Source organism: Lactuca virosa, chromosome 5, assembly GCF_052849685.1.
Source record: "Lactuca virosa cultivar CGN04683 chromosome 5, Lactuca_virosa_CGN04683_v6, whole genome shotgun sequence".
Lineage (NCBI taxonomy): Eukaryota > Viridiplantae > Streptophyta > Magnoliopsida > Asterales > Asteraceae > Lactuca > Lactuca virosa.
Window position 1 is genome coordinate 107140261 of NC_136430.1, and position 24028 is coordinate 107164288.

The 24028-nt window shown below is 40.0% G+C and overlaps 1 pseudogene; it reads left to right on the forward strand.

The window, feature by feature from the left end:
* The first annotated feature begins 22588 nt into the window (after positions 1 to 22588).
* On the forward strand, positions 22589 to 23326 carry LOC145111589 (receptor-like protein kinase HERK 1 pseudogene; annotated as a pseudogene).
* Positions 23327 to 24028: the final 702 nt, after the last annotated feature.

Consider the following 24028-nt stretch of genomic DNA (forward strand, 5'->3'; position numbering starts at 1 on the left):
TTCAAGAGAAAATTTCTGGAAGAAATCTACTGTATTTGGAACAAAAATGTAAAATTTGATGAATTTTGGAAACTATTTGATAATATTTTTGGATTTTTAGGAGTTTAAAACACCTTTAAATGTATTGAAATACCCTCAATTATTATTACAAAATTATGAAAAATAATATCCAAAATTATCTTAATCACGTGGGTTATAAAATTTCAGCATTTTAAAAAAATGTTTGTAACTTATCAATATTAAATTTTGACACAATATTGACATAATTCTATAGTAGTAGTAAAAATACTAGTGTTAGATTTCAATTAGAGACTCACTAGCGAATACCATTATTGTAGGAATCGATAGTGGTACGAGTGGAGCATAGTCAAGGTACCATTTGCATCATCTCAATGCATTGTGAGTATTCAAGCACTCCCCTATTTTCGGTTTTTATGTTTTGGGGTGGAAAAGCATGTCCGAAAAACTATTTATTGTTCGTTGTATTTAAGTTGATTCGTATCAAACTCGAATGCTATATTTTGCTATAATTTGCTATATTCTTCTATGTATGTCTATGCAACACGGAACATGAGAACTTATCGTCTTAAGTCCCTTCCCTTATACTTTACTTCAACCATTAACTCTTTAAGCCAATGGTCATTGTGGATAGCGCTATTAGGAATTGACAACTCCTCACTCGCCCGATTGCTAGAGTGCATGATACCATATAATCTATGGAACGATAAGCATAGATCTTGATAGGGCATCAGTCATAGGCTTGGTTGGGAACTCATTGTTTGCTCATACACATACAAACTTGTTACTTATTATAGCAACACACTTGTTTATTAATTATAGCAATGAACTTTGTTTCTCATTATAGCAATGAATTTTGTTTCTCATTACAACAACAAACTTTTATTACTAGAAACTTATATACTTGTTTTAGCAATGAATTTTTTTTTGCTCTTTGTAGCAACGAACTCAATTGCTCATTTTAGCAATGAAAACTTGTTTACTTGTTTGAGTAACAAACTTTTTTCCCATGAGAATGTGAATGTTGCATCTCATTTGGGCAACATACCTTATCTCTCATGATGACAACGAACTTTGTTTATACAAACTTATTTACTCATTTTAACAATATACTTTTATTTATGGAAACTTTTATCAAAACTTTTATTTCGATTCTTGAAACTAATATTATTTTTAATCTGTGAGTACTCACCAAATATTTTTATAGTTGACGTTCGTTTTACATGCTTTTTCAGGAATCATCGAGTAAGTGGCACTTAGGGACACATCACTTTTAGGAGCATTAGCATGTGTTGTATTTCAATTTTCATTGTAATTTCTTTTAAAAGTTGTTCAAACCCATTGTAAATTTGTAATGCTTTTTAATACTATGGTTGGTGTTGTCTTTTAACTTTTGCTATGAAACCCTTTATACTGCCACGCCTATGACGAAGGTACACGACCTATGTGGTGTTCACGACCAAGAACACTTGAAGTGTTCACGGCCCAAGCTTGATCCTATGAAGGGTTTACGACCAAAGATGGAGGGTTCACGGTCCTATCTTGCATCTATGAAGGGTTCACGACCCTATGAAGGGTTCACGGCCGTGAACTCTTGAAGATCTTGCAAAGAAGTGTTGTATCAAGGGTGGAATCAAGTGTTTCAAAGGGACAACTAGAAGAGGGATGAGATACTTACATTTTCAAGGCCTTTAGAAGTGATCACGGTTGAAGATAGTTGAGAGAGAAAGGAGGTGTTCACGGCTGGAAGGGAAGAAGTGAAGAGAAAAATTACTAACACTTCAATATATATGGGAAGAGTGGTTCACGGCCCAAAGATGGGTTTTACGGCCGTGAACCTATTTTGAAGATGTTTCCGACTCGAATGAAATCCACTTATCTCTTGCTAACACTTCCTAACACATAATCCCTAAGTGTACAAGGCTTGGAACTCATAAAATGACCTTTAACAAGGCTAAAAGGTAACAGAATCAAGTCTGACTTTTGATTGATTGAATTGACTTACAAGATAAAAATTTCGGGTTGTCACAATTGAAGACACACGAAGTGAATTACACCACCCATGATCTCGAGCTGGGAGTTGTGGTCTTCGCCCTAAAAATTTGGAGGCACTACCTTTATGGTACAAAGTGCACCATCTTCACGGACCACAAAAGCCTCCAACACATTCTTAATCAAAAGGGAGCTAAACATGAGGCAACGAAGGTGGGTTGAGCTGCTAAATGATTATGAATGCGAGATCAAGTACCACCCAGGAAAGGCTAACCTGGTGGCCGATGCCCTGAGCAGGAAGGAATACTCGGGTCGTCGAGTGAGAACGCTAACAATAACCATCCACTCCTACCTAACCTCACAAATCAAAGAAGCTCAACTGGAGGCATTGAAGCTGGAAAATTCTGCGAATGAAGCACTGAGCGGAATGGATAAAAATCTTGAATTCTAAGAAGACAGAGCTTACTATTTCATGAATCGAAATTGGATTCCAAAATTTAGGGGATTCAGAGACGTGACCATGAACGAAGCTCATAAGACACGATACTCCGTCCATCCAGGTTCCGTTAAGATGTACCTGGACATTATACAACATTATTGGTGGCCGAACATGAAAGCAGAGATTGCCACTTATGTGGGCAAGTTTCTCACTTGTGCCAAAGTAAAAGTGGAATATCAGAAGCCCTCGGGATTGTTACAACAGACATATTTGATGCTATCTGAGTGATTATCGAGAGGCTAACCAAATCCGCCCATTAGCTGCCAATAAAGGAGACGTACAAAATGGAGAAGTTAATGCGAATCTATATATAGGACGTGGTGAGATCCTTTCCCTGGAAAGGGATGATCCGATTTGGGAAGCGGGGAAAACTGAATCCACGATACATCGGACCGTTCGAGATCCTTTCCCGGATTGGTCCGGTGGCTTATAAGCTACGGTTACCCTAAGAACTTAGCAATGTACATCCAGTGTTCCACGTGTCCAATTTGAAAAAGTGCCTATCAGATGAAACCCTCGTTGTTCCCCTGGATGAGATCGAGGTGAACGAGAATCTCCTATTCGTCGAAGAACCAGTTGAAATTATGGACAGAGAAGTGAAGCGTACAAAACAAAGCCGCATTCCAATTGTGAAGGTTCGATGGAACGCTCAGCGCGAACCGGAATTCACATGGGAACGCGAAGATCAAATGGTACAAAAGTACCCTCACCTTTTCCCTAACGGGGGGATGATGTCATAACTGGCATTTTGGGCTAGGAAATTCTGTCCATGTGTAATTAACTTCTGATGTATCTTGTGACTCTAAGTTTATGTTATACATGTTACTCATTCAAAAACAACAATTCGGGTCAAAACTCACTCGTGAAGCCCTAAACCTAATTCAGTGCGCTATATTCACTCAACTTTGGGTTGTAACCCTAATTTCCCGGTTTAAACTCTTATTGGACCAGGATCCTCTTGTTGGGCCTAATGGGCCAACAAACCCTCAACTTGATAATGTTGGGTTAAGAAACCTCATTTGGGCCCTAGTTGGACCCACATTCATTAAACTATAGCATTTTGGCCATAAGACTCATCATGGGCCTTATTGGGCCGAAAACCACATAATTAATTGTAATGGGCCGAAAACCCACTCCTTTTATCATCTTGGGCCGTAAACACAAATGTGGGCCTGGGCCGAAAAATCTTGATTGGGCCGGAGCATCCTCGGTTTCCAAATACCCAATCCAAGCCCAATATTTCCCTCTCTCCATTCTCGGTTATGTATATATATATATATATATATATATATATATATATATATATATATATATATATATATATATATATATATATATATATATATATATATATATATATATATATATATATATATATATATATATATATATATATATATATATATGTGTGTGTGTGTGTGTGTGTAAAAAAACAAATGAAGGGATTATATCATTGACACCTCATTATTGTATGGTGGTCATCCATGCTATTAGTATCACATACTTCTAAGCTCAAGACTTCTAATGCCTCATGCAAAGACCACTTCACTCCCTCTATTCTCTTCATATTCTCGAACATAGGAGCTTCCACCACCATCTTCATTTCAACACATACTTCAACTCCCATTCTCTCTAAATCTACAGAGAACTCACTCATCCTTCCTCTCAAAAATTCGAGTCTGTGCTTGTGTGTTTGTTCAAGAAACACTTCATTAAAGTTCATACATTTTTGGTAAGTTACTTTCTATTCAAGGTGTGTAACTTCATTTTATGATAAACTTATCATTCATAATCACCCCATTTCGTGATTTTTGCTTCCTAGAACTCCATAATTCCGAAAATCTCATCAAGGGAGCTTGCTAGACCGAAAACACCTCGTTCTCTTCATCACAACCGAATCCATCATCAAAGTGAGTTCATACCCCATTGTTTTCAGTATTAATATGTTTTTGGGGGAGAATGCAAGTTTCATTTGTGTTAGATCTAAGTATTTATGCATGTATGTGTGTGTGTTCATGTTATATGTTGTGATCATGCTATGAAGATATGTTAAACCTTCATAAATCTCGAAAGATCTACCAAAACTTGGTGATGTTTGTAAACTAAAACACATTATGTAACTTACTAGGAAGTTAAAGACACACGAAGTGAATTACACCACCCATGATCTCGAGCTGGGAGCTGTGGTCTTCGCCCTAAAAATTTGGAGGCATTACCTTTATGGTACAAAGTGCACCATCTTCACGGACCACAAAAGCCTCCAGCACATTCTAAATCAAAAGGGAGCTAAACATGATGGAACGAAGGTGGGTTGAGCTGCTAAATGATTATGAATGCGAGATCAAGTACCACCCAGGAAAGGCTAACGTGGTGGCCGATGCCCTGAGCAGGAAGGAATACTCGGGTCGTCGACATAAAATATCGGATTTTCCGGGGAACAAACACGATACCTTACATTTTACTTACAACAGAAGATATAGAAATTTCTGGAACTCTCTCTCTTTATACACTTTCAAAATATGAACACACATGCTTTAATACAAGATTTGAAACAAAACGCTCAAACAATTTTTGTGGAAAATATCGGATTTTCTGGAAGTTTACAAACGATACAAAACTTTTCTTACAAACATGCTTGTGAACTCACTAACATTATATATGTTGACCGTTTTCAAAATAATTTGTATTCTCAAGGAATCGTTAAGCAGGTTGGTCATCAAGAACACATGGATTTTTGTGTATTTTTGTTATCATAATACATTATATATACTGTGATGATATTACAAGATGAAGTCACCCAACCCCCGGACGTTTTCGTCATCTGGTTCGGGGTGTGACAAATGCCAAGGGTCATCCCTGGGTCTTTCTATAATACATAAACCAAATGGGCCGGCATTGGTGCCTTCGACCCATAGAACAGTATGGAGGCTCACCTCGACAGCTGAACCTTTGAATAAATCTCTGACTGCTGATCCGCTAGAATCCACGCATTATCAAACATATAACACCCAATTAACAATTGGGTTCCAAACCAAAACCAAAACCAAATAATCCATCTATGGGGTCAAAATACCATTTTATCCCTCTCCTAGATTGGACCAAGACTAAGGCCCAAACACCCAATCATAAAGGCCCACAAACAAACAACCAACCAAAGCCCACTTATGTCCTAATTTTCCAAATTGGGCCCAAACCCTTACTTGGGCCTTACCCTAAAGCCCATTAACATTTCCCCAGTCCAAACACTTGTTTACAGATGGCCCAACAAGGTCCCAAGCAATCCAAGCCCTAAAGATAGCCCAAACCGAAGCCCAAAACACCAAGCCCAATCAGACCGAGTACGCAGGGCGTACACGCACGTACGCGCAACGTACTCGCTTGAAGGCTTGTATGCTGGGCGTACCTGCTTGTACGCCCAACGTACTCACCCTTATACAACCCGATATCGATTTTCACTTAATCCATTAAGACAAAGCTTCTAAAACACAGATCTGACCTCCTTGAGCTGGGAAACCACGTAAAGTTGCCAACTTTATGTTCACACATGGCTAAAAGAAGCTCCTAAGCTAGAAAGGGACTTAATGGATCACTTAATGCATGCATGAATCCATACAACACATAGCGATTGCACCTTTTTGCTCAAGGATACCAAAACAAACTCAGATCTGAAAGGATAAACCCTTAAACATCCTAACTCATCCGAAATCCTAAAAAGAAGACCAAAACCATAATAAACTAGCCATGAAGAGATCTAATCATACATAAGCCAAGTTGCAAACTTGTTACCTCAAAGAGGTTCCCCACAAGGCAATGATTCTGGATCCAAAGCTTTCCCACCAAGCAAAACAACTTCAAACTTCTCTTCTTTCCTTCCCATGGCCAAAAATGAGCATCAAAGCCTTCCAATAGCTCAAGAACACTTCCAAGAGGCTACAAGGTCGATTTAGGGTTGTAGAGGGTGGATGTTGACTTAGAAATGAGGGAAATGGGTTAACATTAAGCTTATATAGGATACAACCCTAAAATTTAGGGTTTCAATCTGACCCTCGTACGCCTAGCGTGAGAGGTCTCACACCTCGATCTCAGCCTCGTACTATGCTACACATATTCTCCATTACGCTAAGCGTAACCGCCTTTGCATCAGTACGCCTTGCGTACTAGGGTTTTCCCCAAAGCCTAATTCCTTCCGAAGGCCATAACTTTCTCGATATAACTCCGATTCCGACCATCCTTATATCCATGAAAAGGCATCGAGAAGCTCAACACTATTATCAACTTATACTTGACTTAAAATTCCCTGAACACAAAATCCAATTCCCATAAAATCCCTCTGCCAATTTACCAAATTCCCCTAAGCACCAAAACCACATACGGATGCCCGAACCATCTACATTTCATCACCCATGCCCAAATGGGTAACGATTCGAAACACGGTGTTACAACTCTACCCCACTTAAATTAGATTTTGTCCTCGAAATCAGCCCTTACCTTTCCCAATACGCCAACATCCTAAGCAACACGACCGCAATCCCGAGATACCACAACCTTCCAAAAGCGACTGAAACCAACCCTAGTAGAACTCACCAAACTTGAAGAAGAACGAACCTTAAACCCTTGCAGAAAACTACCTCTACCTTTTCCGAAACCCGAAATCTCAAATTGGTCTGACTTCCTGACAAACTACCCATACTGAACCACTATCATGCCAAATCCACATTGAATAACAAACTAACAAAATACTTCCAACTCTGATAATCTCGATGCTTCCAAAGGAACAAAACCATTGACTTTATACTGTTGCAGAACACTCATACTTGTTAGAAGGCTCAAATAATCCTTCGAGTAGAAGATTCATCCCTGTAACAGTTAGACTCAAACGAGAGCTGTGATTATTTAATCCACTGCAAGCGACTTAGCATATTCCCCAAATAGCAAGCGACCCCACACACGAATCTCAAATCACTAATACTGCCCGAAACATCATGCTGCCTCTTAGCTGCTTTCCAAAAGCAGTCGAGACCTCCCTGGTACCAATTTGTCTGCCAACTATCTGAAATACCGGATTCTCGCTTGGTTGCTGAGCCAAAATACTCACACAGTCGCCCCACGTGATTTCAGAAAGAAGACCTCAACTGGCAATAAATACCCGAACCATCTCGACACCAAACCCGATGCTAAGCTGAAAGCTACAGGACCAACTGTAGTCTTACCTCATACCCGGTCTCCCACGACCTACCATATCCTATTTCCAAACATGTTGTGGCCCTGCCATAGCCTTGAGGACAAATTCACCTTGGCCTAAACCATCTGAAGAAGTCCGTGAGCAAATCACAGATTTGCCATAATCTCACCGCTGCACAGGGACAAGTGAATTCTACGGGCCATCCCACAATCTTACAACACTCCCACACTAACTGACCACTAGAAAATGCTACGGGCCACCCGACAGTCTTACAACACTTCTGCACTAACTGCTAACCAGTGAATGCTACGGGCCACCCCGCAGTCTTACATCACTTCCACTTTGCCACAACCTCCGCCAATGCCTTACCGCTAATCTATCGATTCAAACACGTCCTGAGTCGAGCATGCACTTGACCAAACACCCAAGATGAACTCGAGTCATGACTGGACCCCAACCTGGGTCCCCCAAAGCATGCTATCCGACACCAAGAAGGCGCGAACCAAAAATTAGGAAGTTTCTCGAACTTCCAACTCACATGATCCTCAATCCATACGGCCACTCGGGCCGCCTTCCTCCTCGATGGAGATAAAAAATCATCCTAGTTTCACACCTGCTTCTGTTCCTAGACACCTAAACGATTCTCCCCCAATTTGATTCGAATCAGCTCTTGCAGCACACATGATTTGAAGGATTTTCCCCAATCCTTCTTACCCTCCAATGATCGAACTGCTGACAACCTGCACTTATCAGCGCTAGTGATCCTTCACTAGCTAAACCTAAAAGACCACACAAACCTTGATGACCAGATGATCACTTCCCAAATCCCAACAAAAATGACGATCCAAATGCTTTAAAATGATACCGCACTGAATTCTTGAAGTCCAAAGAACAGATACCCACACCTAAAGCTCAACAATAGACCGCTTCCCTTGGCACACCCAAGAGCCAACCCAACACAAACGCTAAAACCACTGAATCCTGACGATGTTGGGTAACCAACCTACTGAACCCTGACCATAGACCTGCCACACAATGCCCTTGATCTGATCTCGACCACCAACCAGAATAACAACCGAGCACTTGGAACCCGCTATATGAGAAACGACCCCACACTACACTACCAACGATTCATGGCATGTAAATGGCATATATTTCTTGAAAATATAATCCAAACACAAGCAGAGAAATAAAACCAAAGATACACTTACCCAAACCAATGCAAGATTCCATCAACAATAAATACTGATAAAAACCGAAAAGAAAGCAAAAGATAACATACCCGCAATGTCACCCGCTGGAGTCTTGACCTCCCCTATCTGACACTGTAATGACCGACTCCTCTCTGCTACGACTCCTGCCCTACCCTATCGTCCATTGGTGATCCTCAAAGTAGCCGGAGCAGGCGCACTCACTGCTCATCCCCTCAACATCGGACAGTCGGCCTTCTTGTGGCCCACCTGATTGTAGTGAAAACATAACGGGCTTGCCCCTTGAGGACAATCCCTGCTGACGTGACCAATCCTGCCACACTTGTAGCAACCCATACCCCTGGAAATACAAACTCCATTGTACAGTTTACCGCACGTGCTGCACTAACCCTGCCCCTGCTGGCCTCTTAAAAGATGATCGGAAGTCTTGAGTCTCTTCCCGGGACCCTCCACTATATGCACCTGATCTGACCCCCCTCTTCCCATGGTGCTCCAAATTGATCTCCCACTCTCGGGCTCTAGAAATCATATCATTCAGGGTCTCGCACCCTTAAATACTCACAAACTCCCTGATATCATCCAACATATCATGATACCTCACCATCTTCATTTCCTCATATGTTGCATACTGCGAAACCAATAAAGCCCGCTCCCGGAACTTGGCAGTGATCTCTGCCACAGTCTCAGTAGTCTGGTGGAGATCCAGAAACTCTCGCGCCAACTACTGCACCTCAATCACCGGTGTAAACTCAGCTCGGAACCTGATCGAGAAGTCATCCCATGACATAGCATCAACAACATCATCACCCATCTCACTACCAACCTTTTCCCACCAATCCCGTGCCCTGTCCTTCAATAGGCAGGAAGCATACCTGACCTTCGCCTCCTCGGGGCAGAAACTCGTCCTGAACGCGTTAGCTAACCACCTCCTACCTACAATGGGGCCCCTCTCCCCATAGAACGCATGATCTCCACAAGCACGGAACTCCCGAAAAGAAAGAGTGCGAGCTCCAACAATATCCATAACCTCAGCATGGAACGCGCCCAAGCGCTCATCCAAGATCTCTGAAATACTGCGAGAAATCTCTGATGAGATGAACTCCCGCATCTGATTGCTAATCGGGTCAGCACCCGCTCCTAAGACGGAACCAGAACCAGAACCAGAACCTCCTCCCTGAGTGCTCATCACCAAACTGAAATACGACATGCCAATGATCAGAACATACCCCAAAATCCTTCTCCCATAAGCTTATTAGATTCTCCAAGACTCTCACCGATTCGAGTATGGATCCTGTGCTTCTAGTAGTACGAGCCTAATACTACCTTCCACACATATCCATACTTTCCTCATCAATCATCCCGAATCCTCTAAGCCACCTTCTCAAACCAATGTATTAAAAACTTCACTAAACCATACCACTAAACCCACTGATACATATCGTAGACTCTCCTAGGTTCCCGACCTCACCCTGCCCTCATCTGCTGAATAACTCCCACCAATGTTAACTAGATTCCTCATGAATATAGTCACATGCAACATAGACCAGATAATCCTTCGAGTAATGGACTCACCCCTACAAAGTTGCGCAATAGGGTTAAATCCATCACTCTAAGATTATTTAACCTGTGTCATATGTGACTTAGCATATTCACTTAGCAGTTAACTCACATCACTAAAAGTCCCACAAAGCACAAAGCAAGCAACATTCAGGAAACGGAAAATCTAACCAACATACACAAATCAAGCCATTCAAACCACTTATCTGGAATCCGTACTAGCATGCTGTCACACCCCCAAACCAAGGATGGCAGAAATGTCCGGGGGTGGAGGACTTCATGTATAGTATCACAACAACGAGTATAATAGTGCTCAAAGTAAATACAACCATCATAAATATAATTGAAAAGGTTACACCATAGTATATGTTTACATGTTTCAAAATCAATTACATTATGATGACAAAATGAACTGTTTGACGATTTAACGTCCCATCCTCAAAATGCTGTTGGTTTCCTGTTTCACTGATTTCCTGAGAATACAAGTAGTTTTGAAAAAGTGTCAACAATTAAGTTGGTGAGTTCATAAGAGTTTTGTTTGAGGAAAAAGCCGTTTTCCTTGTAAAAACGATAGAGTATGATTCTAGAAAATCCAATATTTTCTTTATTAAGTGTGAAGTGAATGCTCTTATGTTATGCAATAATGAACCCTAGAAGGACCCGTAGATTCCTTCTATAATCACCCAATGTATATAAGTTATATAATATTTAAGTTGAATAAACCGTCGAATATAATGGGTCTGCCCTAGGTCCACAACCAAACAAGGAACAGGAAGTAAGGCGGGCCCACCAATTCTAAGTCGATTGTGACTAGATTCTTATATAACTCTAGCATATACACTTAGCAATTATAGCTGAAGTCTAACAATTCTAGATGAAATGTAGTATTAATAGAAATATGTTTCCAAAGAAAATCCAATATTTTCCTTATAAAAGTCATGTAGTCCTAAATCCTAGGACCGAGAATATGTGTGTGTTTTATACTTATAACGGGTTTGTAGTTTTAAAATAGATAAAACCCCTTTTCAAAGTAGAATTTTCCCTGTAAACTTGAAAGATTGTTAACTCCCTATGTGAGTCGCTATAACCATACTATGACGAGAAATAACCTGCACAATGTTTTTCAGACGTTAAGATCCTATGACTCTTGTCACCCGCAGACCTGCGGGTCCGACTGTAGCTAGCAGCGAGGTGTGGGGTGTCAATCCGAATATAGATCTATACACAATTATCACGCTCTCCCTACAAGAGACTCTGGTTATAACTTACATGAATTGGAATCCCGTACTCGAACGTGCGGGGAGAGAATTGCCTCACAACTTAAGTTAACTAGTTTACACATAGTTTGATATTAAAACCTCTTCCGTGGAGGTAGTAAAAACCCTGAGTTTTTATATAGATACATGTTAAGACTTATTCGGGTTTGTCGTACTCGCGAGATCTACGGTTGATAACTCTTAGGTTGACACTAGTCTTAGTAAACTTTAAAACCTACATGGGGGGGGTTAGAAGCACGTACCGCTATTCACGGGTGGTTCTGGAGAAGTTTCTCCTGCGGTGATCATAAGCACCCTTCCACCGTCACCATCATTCCTTGTCCTTGGACATTCTCTCTTAAAGTGTCCCGTTTCACCACATTTGTAACAAGCTGGGCTTACTCCAATGCCGGGGACCTGGTTGATGGGTTGCGCCGGTGCCTTACAGAAACGGACAGTGTGTCCCTTCCTGTTGTAATTTTTGCAATGCATCTCTCGGAAAACCCCAATATGATGGAAGTTACACTTATTGCATTTCGGAAGGGTTCCAGCGTATCGATTCATGGGTGCTGGAGTGGCACGGGTCGTGGCAGCATGCATAGAGACAGTCTGTTGTTTCTTGGTGGAGTCCTGGGCCGGTTGGTTCTTCTTATTGTTCCAGAACTTCCTTTTGTTGTTTCCCCTTCCGTCTTGCTCAGGGGTGGTTGTCACTGTGTCGTGGCTGGCATTATGGTCGATGAGTTGTTGTGCCAACTCCTTGGCGCTGTCGAAGGTAGTTGGTCTTGAGGCTAACACGCTGTCTTGAATTTGGGGAGACAGTCCCCAGACGTATCGTTCCAGCCTTTTGTCTTCCGGGGTGACCATAGCGGGACAAAGGAGTGCTAGATCACATAATCGGGCGGTATAAGTTGCAAGATCAGAGCCTGTCATCTTAAGATTCCACAGTTCTTGCTCTAGCTTTTGCACTTCGCCCCTTGGGCAATACTCTTTCAGCATCATCGTCTTTAAGTCCTCCCAGCTTAACGAGTTAGCCACTGCAAGCGTCAGTGGCTTAACGTGGCCTTTCCACCAAGTGAGGGCCCGGCCAGAGAAAGTGCAAGCTGCAAATTTGACCTTGCTTGCTTCCGGGATTGCACAAATTTCGAAGACCGTTTCGGTCTTTTCGAACCATTGCATCAATGTGATGACGCCCTCGCTTCCATTGAAAGAATCGGGTCTGGCACTAGTAAAGTCCTTGTACGAACATTCCTTCGTACGTCCTGTACTATCCCCGTGGTTAGAGTTTGTGGCTCCAGATCCAGCACCACCGATACCATTCGTACCAATTTGTGACATTGCAGCTGCTACGGCTGCTGTTACTGCAGCTTGGAACATTGCGGAATCAAACTGTGGAGGTGGTGTTGCTGCGTTGCCTGAAGGTCTGGAATTTTTCTTCGGTGGCATAGTTCTGTCATAAGTTTGTAAAGATGAACAGACGGTAAGTCACCAATAGCAGTGACAAGTCGATTGTTATTGAACTAGATTTTTCTGTATTATGTTCGACTTAAAAGTATCTTGCATGCAATTTATAACGAAAATCCATATGAATGAATTTAGTAGTGACTCGAATGTAATCTTGTGATTTGTTCCATGCCTGATCTACTCCTAAGATCACTCGACATATACCAGTTGTGTGTAATTAAGGTTTGATAGGCCGTTGAACTTAATGAGTCTGCCCTGAACCCACAACCAAACAAGGAACAGGACCCAAGGCGGACTCACCATTTCTAAGTCGATCGCCTCTTAATTACACATAACCTTGAGGTATACATTAAGTAATCTTAGAGTCATCATAAGCAAATCGTTTGTAATACCATGTTATGAAATATGTGGTAAACACCCAATGAAATAAAATGCATGCCAATTTTATTAATATACTCTAGTTCATAGAGTTCAGGAAAGTTTGACCTTATATTAGGTCTATATCTCGTTAATGTAAGAAAAAACTCTGACGGTGACACGACCCCTTGAATAGCGTAGTCTCTAAATTTGAAGGGTCGAATTTATGTATATGACGGGGCAGTGTTCAAACGCACGCCAGGAGTTTGAGTTTGTAATGATATGTCAGTAGTGTACACACTACTCGTGGCGGGTGATGTTTCGTGGGCCATAGAATGAAGGCATGAAAGTCTGCATTGTCTTATCCTCTGCCCTGGCTTCTGCCATTTGATGTTCTGCTTTTACCATGCGTTTTCTCTAACGCTATGTGAAGTTCCCAATACTCCTAATTTCGGCTCGGGTTGCGGTCACTTCCCTCTGAAGGCTTTGATGTGGTTTCCAATCTGTTCATGGTCTCCATCCAGGTGACGAAGGCGAATTGCGGTGATCTTGGTGGTAGTGCCAACGTCCATGATTTCGACTGACCGATGCTCGTGTTTGTACGCTTAAGTGAGTGATGCAGCGTATTATGACAAGGAGAGCCCTGTTTACTAATCCTCCTCTGTTGAGGTCGTAGAAGCCTCATCCATGTCATAGGGAGGGTGTTAACCTTGTTCCTAACTCCGTCTCTGTAGATCTACGGCTTATCGAGGTGTCGGTCCATGGAAGCCTCGCCGGGATCTTCTCTCATTTCTTCTTTGTCTTTGTCTTCTTTTTGGTTTCGCTTCCTCCGGATCTTCATCTGAATTGTCTTCGAGGTCTTACTCTATTATTTCCTCAGGATCCTCTTCGGGGCTTTCTTCGTTCTAACCACCATCTTCCTGGTTAGGAGAATAGGGGTCTCCTGGTAGTTGAGCTGTTGCCATGTTGTTCGTGCGAGAATAGGGGTAGGAGGGATAATTAATAGACTTCTAATCCTACAATTACTTATAGGGGTGATCCTTATTAGTGATGTCTATAATCACATAGTGCATACCGGTTATACATAACCTGAGATAGAATAGACCTTCGAATAAATGGGTCTACTCTAAGTCCACAACCAAACAAGGAACAGGAAGTAGAGCAATAGCCATAGATTCTGAGTCTATAATATCTTTAATTATGTATAACCTTAGCGTATGCACTCAGTCATTATAGACCTACTAATAGGGGTCTTTAGTTTTCACATAAGTTGGTTATAGTATCACCAAATACTCCTATAGTATTTTAATGTTTGTCTTATGTTTTTAATGTTTCTTTGTAGATAGAGTTGGTAAGTTTTTAGACTTGTTGCAACAACACAACCATTCCCGGGCATATGCTAATCACTTCTGGGATAGACATAGTTGATCAGGCTATGTCATTCCCAGACCTTACTATACATCCCCAAACCTACTTGTGCCATTCAACAATCACCACTTTTGTTTTGTTCTAGTATGATGCTGACCTTAGTATGTATGCATGCATGTATACTTTTAACACGAAAGTATTTATTTCTAAAAGTATAGTCTTTTGAAAATGTTTAATCAAAGACTTTAGTCCCAATGTATTTATAGTTTGTATATCTTATGTGGTTCGATATACTTAGTTCACTATAAACAATGCTCTGATACCAATCTGTCACACCCCCAAACCAAGGATGGCGGAAACGTCCGGGGGTGGAGGACTTCATGTATAGTATCACAACAACGAGTATAATAGTGCTCAAAGTAAATACAACCATCATAAATATAATTGAAAAGGTTACACCATAGTATATGTTTACATGTTTCAAAATCAATTACATTATGATGACAAAATGAATTGTTTGACGATTTAACGTCCCATCCTCAAAATGCTGTTGGTTTCCTATTTCACTGATTTCCTGAGAATACAAGTAGTTTTGAAAAAGTGTCAACAATTAAGTTGGTGAGTTCATAAGAGTTTTGTTTGAGGAAAAAGTCGTTTTCCTTGTAAAAACAATAGAGTATGATTCCAGAAAATCCAATATTTTCTTTATTAAGTGTGAAGTGAATGCTCTTATGTTATGCGATAATGAACCCTAGAAGGACCCGTAGATTCCTTCTATAATCACCCAGTGTATATAAGTTATATAATATTTAAGTTGAATAAACCGTCGAATATAATGGGTCTGCCCTAGGTCCACAACCAAACAAGGAATAGAAAGTAAGGCGGGCTCACCAATTCTAAGTCGATTGTGACTAGATTCTTATATAACTCTAGCATATACACTTAGCAATTGTAGATGAAGTCTAACAATTCTAGATGAAATGTAGTATTAATAGAAATATGTTTCCAAAGAAAATCCAATATTTTCCTTATAAAAGTCATGTAGTCCTAAATCCCAGGACCGAGAATATGTGTGTGTTTTATACTTATAACGGGTTTGTAGTTTTAAAATAGATAAAACCCCTTTTCAAAGTAGAATTTTCCCTGTAAACTTGAAAGATTGTTAACTGCCTATGTGAATAGTGACTGAGAATGGTCATGGAGTGGGTATGAGAGGTAACTTGTGTCCTTGCCCAAAGGATAAGTCAACACTCCACCTAAATATCTCACCCACTAGATTTTATTCTTAATTAAAGATTATACTCAAAACGTTATTAAAATTATGAAATAGGGGGTCTTATATGTTGAAATATAATTTTTGGTGAAAATCCCACGTTAAAATAATGAGAAACAGGCCTAAAATGAAATTGTGATCGAAAACTGGGTGGAAAAGGGCTTCCTGCGAAGCTTCTCGGATTGGGTGGGAGGTTCGGTCCTCAGCAGCTTGGACCTGAAGGTGAAATGGGCCGAAGGCGAAGGTCAGGAGCGAAGGCGAAGTTCGGGTTTGGTTCAGTAGGGTTCGGGTTCGGTTCTGAAGAGTTCGGTCCAGCAGTTCGGTTCGGTCCTTCATGGTTTCGGTCCGAGAGGCTTCGCCCATAAGAGAAGGTTTCGGTTCTTTAAGGCTATTTTTCAAGAATTCTTCCCGTTTCGAGCGGTTTTTGACCCGATTTAGGGTCGGGATGACCCGAAAGATTATAAAAAGTTTAAGGAAGTTTTGAGAGAGATTTGGGAGAGATTTGGAAGAGATTTTTAATAGAGAGAGATAGAGTGAAAGAGATTGGGAGAGACTTCTTTTGTGACCTTTTTGAGTGTTTGGCTTTGTAACGCAAGGTTCGTACACCCCGTTAAGCCTCGTTATGATTGTTATACGCTCCCGAGGGGTATGAAATAATGTTTTATCGAGTAGATTCATCACTTACCCTGATTAGGGTTTAGAATTTCCGAACACGTGAAAACTCTAAGTGATACTTTGTATTAAGATTGCGAGTTGTACAATAAGAATCATAATGGAAACCCTAATATACGAGGGTTAGATGAGTTGACCGGTTTGACTTGTTGACTTTGGTTGACTTTGTCTTGACCAAAAATTGACGGTTGTCACACATGCAATTCTAAAGCACATACAGTCAGGCATATACATGCATCTCTCATATCATATTATACCGAGCATATCCTTAGCCCTAATCTAGCATGCAATTCTCATAATCATATCATATATCGTAAATAACATGTATTGGTATTCTAGGAACCACTTACTTGAGCTCGGCTGATTGCACACATCACACCCCTTTCTTTGATTAGAATTTTCTTTTTAATTAAATGTTTATTTTATAAAAATTTTCACCATACCCTTAGTTTGAGTTCAAGCATACCCGAGAGTATGCCCGAATCCCTTAAGCCAAGGCTCTGATACCAACTTGTAACATCCCAAAAATCATAGGGTAAAAATTTCATTTTTATTATAACCAAAACATTCATTTAACCTTTAATTAAACATTTAGAAGTATTTCAAAATAAAACAATTATTAGAGTTCATTCCCAAAATCACAAATTGTGGAAAACACGATTGTATACACTGCGATCAAGCCGCACCCTTCCCTTTCGAACCGGAAGTACCTGAAACCATAAACCACAAACTGTAAGCACAAAGCTTAGTGAGTTCCCCAAATACCACATACCAAACATATCAAACGATCCATACATACCATACACATCCAATCAATCAATAAAAGTGCTATGTGCCAACCATAGTCTTGCCATTATGCCACGAGCCGCCTTGTGGTCTCCCTTTCCAGGCGGGGGGCCAAAACCCTGGGTCTTACAGACAAGTGCCAGGAGCCACCTCCGGGTCTTCCATGCAAGCAATATAAAGACAACTAGCATACAACCTACAGGTACTTAACTAATAATTGCCAGAGTTCAGACTCTGGTCTTGCATACAGTTTTCCAGGAGCCGCCTCCTGGTCTTTCATACCAAATGCCAAGGGTCATCCATGGGTCTTCCTATAATACATAAACCAATTAGGCCGACATTGGTGCCTTCGAACCATAGAATAGTATGGAGACTCACCTCGACAGCTGAACTCTTGAATAAATCTCTGACTACTGATCCGCTAGAATCCCCGTGCTATCAAACACATAACACCCAATTAACAATTGGGTTCCAAACCAAAACCAAAACCAAAACCCAATAATCCATCAATAGGGTAAAAAGACCATTTTACCCCTATCCTAGATTGGACCAAGACTAAGGCCCAAACTCCCAATCATAAAGGCCCACAAACCAACAACCAACCAAAGCCCACTTATGTCCTAATTTTCCAAATTAGGCCCAAACCCTTACTTGGGCCTTACCCTAAAGCCCATTAAAATTTCCCCAGTCCAAACACTTGTTTACAGATAGCCCAACAAGTCCCCAAGGAATCCAAGCCCTAAAGATAGCCCAAATTGAAGTGCAAAATACCAAGCCCAATCAGACCGAGTATGCAGGGCGTACAGGCACGTACGCGCAGCGTACTCGCTTGAAGGCTTGTACGCTGCGCGTACCTGCTTGTACGCCCAACATACTCACCCTTATACAACCCAAACTCAATTTTCACTTAATCCATTAACACAAAGCTTCCAAAACACAGATCTGACCTCCTTGAGCTGGGAAACCACGTAAACTTGCCAACATTACGTTCACACATGGCTAAAAAGAAGCTCTTAAGCTAGAAAGGGACTTAATGGATGACTTAATGCATGCATGAATCCATACAAAACATAAAGCTTGCACCTTTATGCTCAAGGATACCAAAACAAACTCAGATTTGAAAGGATAAACCCTTAAACATCCTAACTCATCCGGAATCCCAAAACTAACTCATCCAGAATCCCAAAAAGAAGACCAAAACCATAATAAACTAGCCATAAAGAGATCTAATCATACATAAGCCAAGTTGCAAACTTGTTACCTCAAAGAGCTTCCCCACAAGGCAATGATTCTGGATCCAAAGCTTTCCCACCAAGCAAAACAGCTTCAAACTTATTTTCTTTCCTTCCCAAGGGAAAAAATGAGCATCAAAGCCTTCTAATAGCTCAAGAACACTTCCAAGAGGCTAGAAGGTAAATTTAGGGTTTTAGAGGGTGGAGGCTGACCTAGAAATGAGGGAAATGGGTTAACATTAAGTTTATATTGGGTACAACCGTAAAATTTAGGGTTTCAAACTGACCCTGGCGTACGAGGTCTCGCACCCCGATCTCAGCCTCGCAATACGCTACACATATTCTCCATTATGCTAAGTGTAACCACCTTCACATCAGTATGCCCCGTGTACCTCCTTAGTATGCCCCGCATACTAGGGTTTTCCCCAAACCCTAATTCCTTCTAAAGGCCATAACTTTCTCGATACAACTCCGATTCCGACCATCCTTATATCCATGAAAAGGTATCGAGAAGCTCAACACTATTATCAACTCATACTTGACTTAAAATCCCCCGAAAACAAAATCCAATTCCCATAAAAGCTGTGAGTACAATAAATGTGATCTATAGATTCTATATTGAATAACGTGAATTAAATAACAAGAACAAAGATCAAAATAGTGTTGAATGCTTCGATTAGAACAACTCTAGAATAGTTCAAAGAAAGAACTTCTCTGTAAGAGCTAGGTAGGGTAACAACACGTTAACCATCTAGAATTCGTCCCCTCATATGGGAGGTTTTAGAATTGGTCAATGTTCAACTTTTGAACATTGTCACCTTTAGTCCTTCCACTTTTAATTATTCCAATTAATCCCAAAATTAATTCAAATTAATTTCTAATTAATTCTTAATTAAATAATACTATTTCTAATTAATATATTATTCTCATAATACATTAATAAATTATTTATTTTGATTTCTAATTAATTTATTAATTATATAATAAATTAATAAATCAATATCTCTCTCCAAATAACATTCCAGTCTATTACTAGGTTTGAGGGAAACCCAAAAGGACTTTGCTAATAATTCAAGATTATACTAATTTAGTTATTGGCTTAGATACCTAATCTAACAACAACTCCTTCACATCAGCGAACGTCCAGTCCTTCTTCACCGAACACATGTCCTGATCAAGGCTAGAACAACTCAGCTACGTTATGCCAACGCTGACGTCTAATAGCCTAGGGGACTTTTTAACATATCGCTCTAGGAATACGTTAAAGATAACAAAATTGTTATCTTTAGGACGACCTAGTTAATGGTTGCAGCCCGACCTAATGCCAGACATGGGCCCTCGCCCTCACAGTCTCACACTAGGACCTTAATGCTTGGCACTCTCACGCCTAGGTCCAATTCCCGACGACAATCTCCGATCTATAATAAGTTAAAACACGGCTGATCATTTCCCAGAGCAACAAGTGTAGCGCTCAGGGCGTTTTCCTCTGTCTCTTCTACACCAATAGCAGATGACCATAATGGGACTCCTCCACGTCTTGTCGACCCATACAGAACACAGGATACTGTTGGGATCATGTGTAGAGAACAACATTTATAAAAGGAATCCTTCTTTTGCAGAGGAAGTGATCGCCTCACTATTATCCATTACCCTAATCTCCATATTCTCATACACACACTAACTAGGCCGTCGGAGCTTCGTCCCGGGACCACCTCCCGGACGTCGATTGATGTTTCCTCTTCATTGCTGTGATCACAGGGCTCAGCCCAGTTAGAATCATCAATAGACAATGTTAAGTCCCTAACACATATCAAACAAGCCCATAATCTTAGAATAAGAACACAAAGAAGTCATAAGAAGTATGCTAATCATAATTGATAAAGCAAACCGAATGAAAACCGAAAGGTTCTACTCTTGATTCTTGAAGTCCTTGCTCCAAATCTCTTTTCCATCCTTGAAATCCCTTTAAAACTGCTTCTGGTCGCTCAAATAGGGACGACTGCGCTTGGATGCTCCTCTTTCAGGTTAAAATAAGGTTTTATTTATACTTTTCATAACCGACCTAAAATGCGTCGCACATAACATGTGGACGCGTCATGTTCTTTGATGCTTCATGATTTTTATCCCTTGGCAACGCGTCATGTGTTCCTCCCTGGACACGTCATGTTTTACGTTACTTTGCACTGCTTTCTGCTTCTTTTGTTCAAACAAAGTTTTTTTAACTACAAAAATTGAATTTCAAGCTTAATCAATACCATTCATATTATTTTTAACCAAAACAAAGCTCAAAATACTCAAATATCACATGAAATACATATATAACAATAACGATATCAATATCCGATTCTTTTTTTTAAGTCCATTTGGTTGTGTTCTTCGACGCCCATCATTGCTTTAAATATATCATAGGACATCGTAGGTGGCGGTGGTTCATCACGAGAAAAGTCTAGATAATTTGGGGCATGATAAAATTGGAATCAGAACAAATATAATAATCTTACTCTTCATAATGCCAAACATCAACTTTAGATGATCTCATTTTATAGTAAATAAAAGACTATTAGGATTAAAACAACTTTATATAGTACTCAAATAAGGTGGAATGTCGAAAGTAAATATGGTTAGATGAATCAATAAATGAAACGGTACATGGAAATTATATTTTGCCTAATTAAATGTAATAGTACTAAAAAATCAACTTTGTTGACCATTTCTTAGACATCATCTAAAACATAGCAATGTTTTAAAATATGGTTCGAATCGACCGGTCGAACTACCGGGAAATGAGGAATGAAGCGGTTCAACTGACACCAGTTTTATGCCTATTTAGACTTCTCTTATCACTGTGTACATCTTTTGTTTGATAACCCTTTCCATTCTTTGTAATTCCAGAAAGTGAATATGAGAACCCTTTTAATATCATATAATCAGATAACATTTGACTTTATTTCTAATGCTCATATTGACCAACTTTGTAGACCCTCACAATGACAAAGAACTCAATGAACTCATATGTGTTAGTGAACTCATATGGATCGATGATAAGTTTTTATCTATAGCTTAAATTGTGTGATTTTATTATTAAAAAAAATGGTAAATGTTAAGAATCTTTTTGATTATGTTTGGTAAATGTTATGATGCTTTTTGCTACTAGTAATTCTGTTTGGTATTAAAATTATGTAAATTTTAAGAAGAAAGTTGAGTAGACAAAGCAAGTTGAGTAGACGAATGAACCACTCGAACATGGAACCAATCATGTTTAACTAAAAATCCGGTTTTAAAAACAATGCAAAATAGTCAAAAATATAATATTTTTGCTGATGAAATATATCTGTTTGCATATGTCTTCTGCGAAATAGCCATGATTTTTTAAACAAAACATTTAGTTAGTAAATGACATTATCAATTTTGCAAATGCTATCTATAAAATGATGACTATCTTTTATTTTTTGTTTAGATCTTAAAAACTGAAAAATGGTATTAGGCTCGGCATTTTCAAAAAAATTTAAGTAACTAAATAAAGTAATAAACTCATGAACGATATACATGATTAATCATACTTTTTCTACCACTACCTCACTCTCCCTCCACTTTTGGAAAAGAAATCTTTCTACCAATCATGGTCTTTTTCTACCTGTCTCATTTTCTTTCTACGTCGCTTCCCCCTTCAACTTGATTCTTTGTAATTAGTCTTGTTTCCTGTTTTTGATTGATCATCAAAACGATGTCTGTCCTAAAACAGTTCGAACACCTAAAAGTACAACTAGAAGCTACAGAATCAACAACTAACAACTTTGCTGAAGACAGTTGCATCCGGAAAGGAGGCTTTGGGAAAGTCTATAAGGGAGAACTCCTCCATTCAAAGGGGCATACCACGGTTGCCATAAAACGTTTAGATCGCGCATTTGGACGAGGAGACTCTAAGTTTTGGAAGGAGGTAATTATGCTTTCAGTTTACAGGCATGAAAATGTTGTCTCTCTCTTAGGGTTTTGTGATGAGAAAGGCGAGAAGATCCTCGTTTATGAGTATGCAGCTAGGAGAAGTCTCGACTTGCATCTTGACAACAAGGAACTAACATGGGTTCGGCGCCTTAGGATTTGTATTGGGGCGGCTCGTGGACTAGCATACCTTCATAATCCAGCAGGCACTCAACAAAGAGTATTGCACAGAGATATTAAAAGTTCCAACATTCTCTTAGATGAAAACTGGAATGCCAGGATAGCAGATCTAGGTCTATCCAAATTTGGTCCTGCTAACCAGAAATACACGTTTCTTGTCACTAATGATAAAGTAGGCACTCTTGGGTATTGTGATCCACTATATTTAGGATGTGGGATACTAACAAAGGAGCCTGACGTTTACTCGTTTGGTGTGGTCTTGTTTGAAGTTTTGTGTGGGAGATTGTGTTTTGAGAGCTATGATAAGCCTCAATCTTTTACTCAATTCGTACGAAAGCTTTGATAACATTGTCATATGATTATATCAAAGAGAAATTACAAGGGTTCTCAGAGAAAATCATAAAGACTACAAGGAATAAAACGGATATAAATACTAGCTAGACAGAAACCCTAATGGGCTAAATACAAAAAGGGCCCATAAACAAGCGGGCTAATAATATATAGACTAACATCCCCCTCTCAAACTCACAATGCCGCAGCAATAAGCATTGAGAGTTTGTCACATAAGAACCGAAACCGAGAAGCCGATAAAGCCTTCGTAAAAATATTCGCAAGCTGCAAGGTTGATGAAACAAATGGAAGCGAAATGGTCCCAAGCTGCAGGTGATGACGAGTAAAATGACAATCAATATCAATGTGCTTCGTCCGCTCATGAAAAACAGAATTCTTCGCAATTTGTATCGCACTTTTATTATCACAATTCAAGGGAGTAGGTGAAGAAATGTAAACTCCCATATCCGCAAGCAGCCACCGTAACCAGATAATCTCGCATGTAGTTACAACCATAGCACGATATTCAACCTTCGTGGAAGATCTAGAGACAACATCCTGTTTCTTGCTTTTCCATTAAATAAGAGACTCTCCAAGAAATACACAAAATCCAGTGGTAGACTTACGATCATGACGATCACCATCCCAATCTGCATCACTATAGGCACGTAACTCAAGAGAAGACGTCGAGGGAAACAAGAAAGTCTGAAACTGA